At 47.2% G+C, this 6,681-nt stretch overlaps 1 long non-coding RNA gene across 1 annotated transcript; it reads left to right on the top strand.

The window, feature by feature from the left end:
- Positions 1-1,079: 1,079 nt before the first annotated feature.
- On the top strand, positions 1,080-1,769 carry LOC121641064. Its single transcript, XR_006010640.1, has 3 exons — positions 1,080-1,267; positions 1,340-1,492; positions 1,564-1,769. It is a non-coding gene; the product is annotated as an uncharacterized LOC121641064 (long non-coding RNA).
- Positions 1,770-6,681: the final 4,912 nt, after the last annotated feature.

Here is a 6,681-nt window from a genome sequence, read left to right as displayed (position 1 = left end):
TTTATGAGCTGAGTCACTAGCGCTTTGCACTTTTCTTCCTTAGTCATGTGGAGAGGTGTACTTAATAACAGTGGGCATTTGGATGAGGGTCACAAGCATTTTTAATGGCATCCTGGCAATATGGTTAACAAAAATTGAATATGTGTGTGTACAGAAGTTCTGCTTTCCCTTCTCATCCCAGAGATCTAGAACTAGGTGGAATATTTGAGGGGTTCAGAAAGTCATATATTTGTCCAACTGCAAGATAATACAACTGGTATTTGTGTATTTGAGGAGATTTGGGTTGTAAGAGTTATCTTTAACCCTGGTAATAAAGTTTAAAGTTAGGAAATTAAGGTTGTTAAAATATTGAATTATATGTTGATGGATGATCCTCTTAAGTCGAATGTTCCAATGCTGGACCCAGTGGTTGTTATGATATGTGAGGTTAGTGGTATCAGTTTCTCTGACCAGAAATGGAGATGCAGGGAGGCATATGAGGTGGTATTTGGGCACCGCAAGCTGACAGTAAAAAAGCGAATCATTGTTGAAGAGAAGGTATACTGTATATGCTGTGTGTGGCCTGTTGGCACTTGAACAGACAGTGCATCGGCAGAGGATCATTTTCTTGGACGATAGCCAGTTGACTAAAATTCACACATGCCGTTAACCAGGAGCACATCTGGTGCATAATAAGCTGGTCAGTATTGTGCATAAGGCCACAATGCTTGGCTTAAAGATGTTTGATCTGAGGGTGACAGGGGAGTGAATCGGGGGCTCTCACTGGAATGTACTTTGATTTCGGTACATGGGCTAGTAGCCGCATGACCTCAGGGCATTCGATTGGCAGTTACAGAAGGCAGATTCACACTGCCTCCATTTGCAGAGTGAGCTGGACTCTTATTATTTATGTCTTGTACGGGTCAAATCCCTCGGCCCAGTTGTGTTGATGCTGGCTGAGAAATTCCACAACTTTATATTATTGGATCATCCTGGAAATATAGGCTTCCACATGTTGTTCATTGTATTCTAAGGACCTTTTCACATCACAACGCTGAGTAGGTAAGACGCAAAGGTTTTGTTGCGTTCCTCCCTGTCATGTTTTGGTGTGTGTCTGAGTTTGCAGGTCAGGGTGAGCAGGTTACCATGGGGACTGAGGGCGGAGTCTGGAGCCACAATTGCTGCCACCTGTCTCACATCAGCAGGCTCATTATCTAACTCTACTCCCTGCTATTTAGGGGCAAGCAGGAGCTCCAGTCTTCGCCAGATTGTCACACTTTACTGCGTGGTAACCAGGCCATTTCCCAAGTCTTGTGTCTTGTTCTCAGTGAAGACTCTCTTTAATATCTGTATTCCTCAGCTCTAGATCTCGATCCCCTGGATAACCACAGCACCCAGGATATTAACCAACTGCTTGCCAAGCCGACTGCCTGCCTGCTCGCCCTGCCTGCAACCGAACACTCTCACCACCTCCCGGTTACCCCCTCCAGCTCTAGCCTTTCTCTGGAATTCAGTAAGCCGCAGCCACAACAGATATCATCAGGCTCTTTGTCAGACCCACACTAATCCTCAGTCTCTTCACAGAAAGACCCACCGGACCTGGACCTTGCCACTCACAATCACTGTAATAAATATTGTTTGCATCTTACCTCATCTCTCCGAGTGTTACTGCATTTGGGTCCGGTTCCTGGTACTACGGTCTCCGACCGTGTCAGTACAATCTGGCCAAAACATGGACCCAGCAGACGCTCTTCATTCTGCCCTCGCAGGGCAAGGAAAACTCCTGGGAGAGCACGAAAAAGCTTTGCGCCTCCTCGGAGAACAGGGTCTATGCAGCCATCGCCTGGACAAAGTATCCGAACAGTTGCAGTGTATTCACCAATTACTATCTGCTTCTTCTCCAGCAGCCACCGGATCTTCTCCTACTGCCACCCTGACTGGACCTCCTGTTACATCCGATCCAGTCTTCCGTGACGCCGCTTTTCCCACGCCTGAGCCGTTCTCCGGGGACGTAAGCAAATGTGGAGGTTTTCTACTACAGTGTTCCTTAGCCATTTCTCGTTCTCCCCGATCTTTTCCCTCAGATACAGCCAGGATATCCTACGTCATCGCCCTCCTCCGTGAAAAAGCGCTTGCATGGGCGTTAGCCTATTTCCAAACACGCACCATTGATTCGACTCTGTTTTCCTCCTTCCTAGAAGACCTCCGCCTTACCTTCGATCATCCCTTGAAAGGAGCAGACGCAGTCAAACGTCTGCTAAACTTAAGACAGGGAAGCCAACCCGCAGTGGACTTCGTGGTGGACTTCCGGGTTCTGGCAGCAGAGACTGGCTGGCCGCCGGACGTTCTGAAGGGGGTTCTGCTCAATGCACTCAGCGATCAACTAAAGGATCAGCTTGCTCTGCGGGAGGAAGCAGCCACGTTCGAGGACCTGGTTGTCATGGTGATCCAAGTGGACAACCGGTTAGCCGAGAGACGTCGCGAACGAGGTTTTCGCAATTCTCAGCCCAGTAGGAGGACGGCAGCTGGGCTGGAAGCTCCGCCTCCGGTTGCCAGCGGCGCTTTTCCGGCTCTGCCCGTACCAGACGAACGAGGAGAGCCGATGCAGTTGGGACGCGCTGGAATAACAGCCGAAGAACGCCAACACCGAGCCCGCAATCATTTGTGCTTTTATTGCGGTTCTTCATCGCACGTTGTTACCGGATGTCGGTTGCGGCCAAAAGACAGCGCCCGCCAGTAGAGGCAGGAGTACTGGTGGGCGGGGTTCTTATGATTTTTTTGCAATATAGCCGTCTTTTTTAAGATATCAGCTGTCAATCTGTGTCTGTTCGGGTAGATTTTTTCGCGCTGGTCAGAGGCTGTGCTATATGGGAGATTTTTCTGAATATTTTTTCTTTTTGCAAGACTTGTTATTGTGAGTCTCCATGGCAACGAGACTTGTTTACCATCGGGATCAACTGATAAAACTCTCCAAACTCAAGATTATCAGTGAAACAACACTTCAAATCCCAACGGAGTTGAAAAGAAAGAGAAGAGGATGCAGGGCAGGAGCGAGGCAGAGAGAAAAACGGTGGCGATTCAAACCGTTTCTTCCAACGGTTGTTATGGGAAACGTGAGATCGCTAGTTAACAAAATTGATGAACTTCAGGTGCTAACCAGGTCTCTTAAAGAATACAGAGAGTGCAGTATTATGTGCTTCACCGAGACATGGCTGCATGAACACATCCCAGACTGTAATGCGTCTGTACACGGCTTCAGGACAGTCCGTGCAGACCGCAATAAACAACTCAGCGGGAAGCGGAAGGGAGGTGGAATTGCGGTGCTGGTAAACCAGCGCTGGTGTCATCCTGAACATGTCACTGTTAAAGAGAAGATCTGCAATAGAGACATTGAACTGCTAGCTGTGAGTCTCCGCCCGTATTATTTACCCAGAGAGTTCACATGCGTTATTCTGGTAGCGGTATATATATTACCTGGTACCGCTCCAGACGCAGCCTGTGATGTCATTAACTCTGTAGTGGCCAGGCTTCAAACACAACATCCAAACGCATTTGTGGCGATCTCTGGAGATTTTAACAACATCTCCCTCTCTGCAACTCTACCAACTTTCCAACAGTTTGTCAGCTGCTCCACCAGAGAAAACAAAACGTTGGACTTATTTTATGCAAATATTAAAAATGCATACAGCTCCTTTGCCCTGCCACCTTTAGGAAGATCAGACCATAACCTAGTTCTTCTCTCCTCCTCCTACAAGCCCATCGTTCAGCAACAACCAGTCATTAGAAAGGCTATAAGAACCTGGTCTAATGAAGCTGAAGATGCTCTGAGAGGATGCTTCGAGGCTACAGACTGGAACGTCCTATGTGAACCTCATGGAGATGACATCAATGCCTTGACTGAGTGTGTGACAGATTATATTAACTTCTGTGTGGACAGCACCATTCCAACAAGAACAGTGAGGTGCTTCCCCAATAACAAACCCTGGATCACCAGTGACCTGAAAAAGCTGCTGAACATCAAAAAGAAAGCTTTTAGGGATGGAGACAGGGAGTTATTGAAGTCCACACAAAAACAACTTAAAACACAAATGAAGAAGTGCAAGGAGGACTACAGGAAGAAGTTGGAAAGTAAGCTTCAGAAAAACAATGTGAGGGATGTGTGGTCAGGAATGAAGAAGATCACTGGCTTCGGGATAAAGGAGGATCAGACTGATGGAGGTCTGGACAGAGCGAATGAACTGAACATGTTCTTCAATAGGTTTAGCTCACCTCCTGCTTCAACCCCAACTAGCCACACACCCTCCATGAGCCCACAGCTTTCCTGTCACACCTCCACTCTGTCACCCTGCAGCTCAGTCAAGGACCTGGACACAACCTCATCTCCCTCCACATCAGGACTTCCTGAAACCTCCTCTGCCTCCACCTCCACTCTGTCTGTCTCCTGTAACCAAGTCATGCAACAACTGGTGAAACTGAACCAGAACAAGGCTGCAGGTCCAGATGGTGTCAGTCCCAGAGTTCTCAAGACCTGCTCAAAACAGCTATGTCCGATTCTCCAGCACCTGTTCAACACCAGCCTGAGCCAGAAAAGAATCCCGGTGCTGTGGAAAACATCCTGCCTTGTTCCAGTGCCTAAAAAACCACAACCAGCTGAACCAAAAGACTACAGACCAGTCGCCCTGACATCTCACGTCATGAAAGTCCTGGAGAGACTCTTACTGGCTCACCTCAGCAAGCAGGTGAACACCTTTCAGGACCCATTACAGTTTGCATACCGTAATGGGCTTGGGGTTGAAGATGCAATCATATACCTGCTTCAGAGAGCCCACTCTCATCTGGACCAGTCAGGCAGCACTTTGAGGGTCATGTTCTTTGATTTCTCAAGTGCTTTTAATACGATTCAGCCTGCTCTGCTGTGTGAGAAGCTGCAGAAATTCCAGGTGGATCCCTCCACAACCACCTGGATTTACGACTACCTCACAAACAGACCACAGTTTGTGAGACTGAAAGGTTGTGTGTCTGAGATGGTGGTCAGCTGCACTGGAACACCACAAGGGACTGTACTTTCACCATTTCTATTCACGCTGTACACCTCAGACTTCCAGTACAACTCTGAGTTCTGTCATCTGCAGAAATACTCTGATGACTCAGCAGTTGTTGGGTGTATCAGTGATGGACAAGAAGCAGAGTACAGAGAACTGGTCGGTCAGTTTGTGAAATGGTGCGGTGACAATCATCTCATCTTGAATACCAAGAAAACAAATGAGATGATTGTTGACTTCAGGAGGAACAAGAACACACATAGAAGTGTTTCCATCATGGGAGAGGAGGTGGAGGTGGTGGAGGAATACAAGTACCTTGGAGTTCAGCTGGACAACAGACTTGAGTGGAAAAGCAACACTGAGTACATTTACAAGAAAGGTCAGAGCAGACTCTACTTCTTAAGGAAGCTGAGATCTTTTAACGTCTGCACCAAAATGTTGCAAATGTTCTACAGGTCTGTTGTTGAAAGTGCAATCAGCTTTGCAGCAATCTGCTGGGGCAGCGGCATCAGAACCAGAGACTTGAAAAGAATTAACAAACTGATCAAGAAAGCCGGTTCTGTGCTTGGAGTAACTCTGGAGCCGCTGGAGTTGATCATCAAAAAAAGAATTCTGTACAAGCTGACGAAGATAATGGAAGATCCTTCACACCCTCTACACAACGCCGTGACGAAACAACAGAGTGTGTTCAGTGGGAGGCTTGTTCAAGTCCGATGCAAGACAGAGAGATACAGAAGATCCTTCCTTCCAGCAGCTATCAGGCTGAAGAACAAAGCCCTTAATTAATTAATGTGATTGTTTTACTAAAAAAAAAAAAAAAAAAAAAAAAAAAAAATTACTACTACTACTACAATATTGAATTTCCCTTTGGGATTAATAAAGTATTTTTCATTCATTCATTCATTCATTCATTTCATTCATTCATTCATTCATTCAACAGCCACATCCTCCACGTTGCATTTTTGCCGTCACACTCACGATAGCGGGAGCAGACCATCAGCTACAGGCTCTAGTTGACTCAGGAGCGGAACAGAATTTAATGGATCCAGGAACGGCTCAAAGACTCGGCCTCTCCCCCGTTGCGCTGACAACACCTATCTCGGTTACGGCTTTGGATGGTAGGCTTCTCACCACCATTACTCATTCTACTGGTCCACTTTCTCTCCTGGTTTCTGGTAACCACAGGGAGACTGTAAATTTCCTCCTGTTCCCCGTGGCTAATGTCCCTCTCATCTTAGGTTACCCCTGGTTAGCCTTGCACAATCCTCACATAAATTGGAGTCAAAACCGCATAGAGAGCTGGAGTCTTTTCTGTCTGTCCAACTGCCTTAGATCAGCACGTCCACCCACTAATTCACCAGGTCATCCGCCCGAGAGTCCGGTGGATTTATCATCCGTTCCAGCAGTCTACCACGATCTGGGCGAGGTTTTCAGTAAAGACAGAGCTAAATCCCTACCACCACACCGGCCCTATGACTGTGCCATAGACCTTGTCTCGGGAGCGACTCTCCCCGGTAGTAAACTGTATAACGTATCCAAACCCGAGCGTGAGGTACTGGAAAACTACATCCACGAATCACTAGAGGCAGGCCTCATCAGACACTCCTCTTCTCCCCTCGGTGCGGGATTTTTCTTTGTACAAAAGAAAGATAAGACCTTG

Source organism: Melanotaenia boesemani, chromosome 6 (genome assembly GCF_017639745.1).
Source record: "Melanotaenia boesemani isolate fMelBoe1 chromosome 6, fMelBoe1.pri, whole genome shotgun sequence".
Taxonomy (NCBI): Eukaryota; Metazoa; Chordata; class Actinopteri; order Atheriniformes; family Melanotaeniidae; genus Melanotaenia; species Melanotaenia boesemani.
This window is presented reverse-complemented; position numbering and strand designations above follow the sequence as displayed.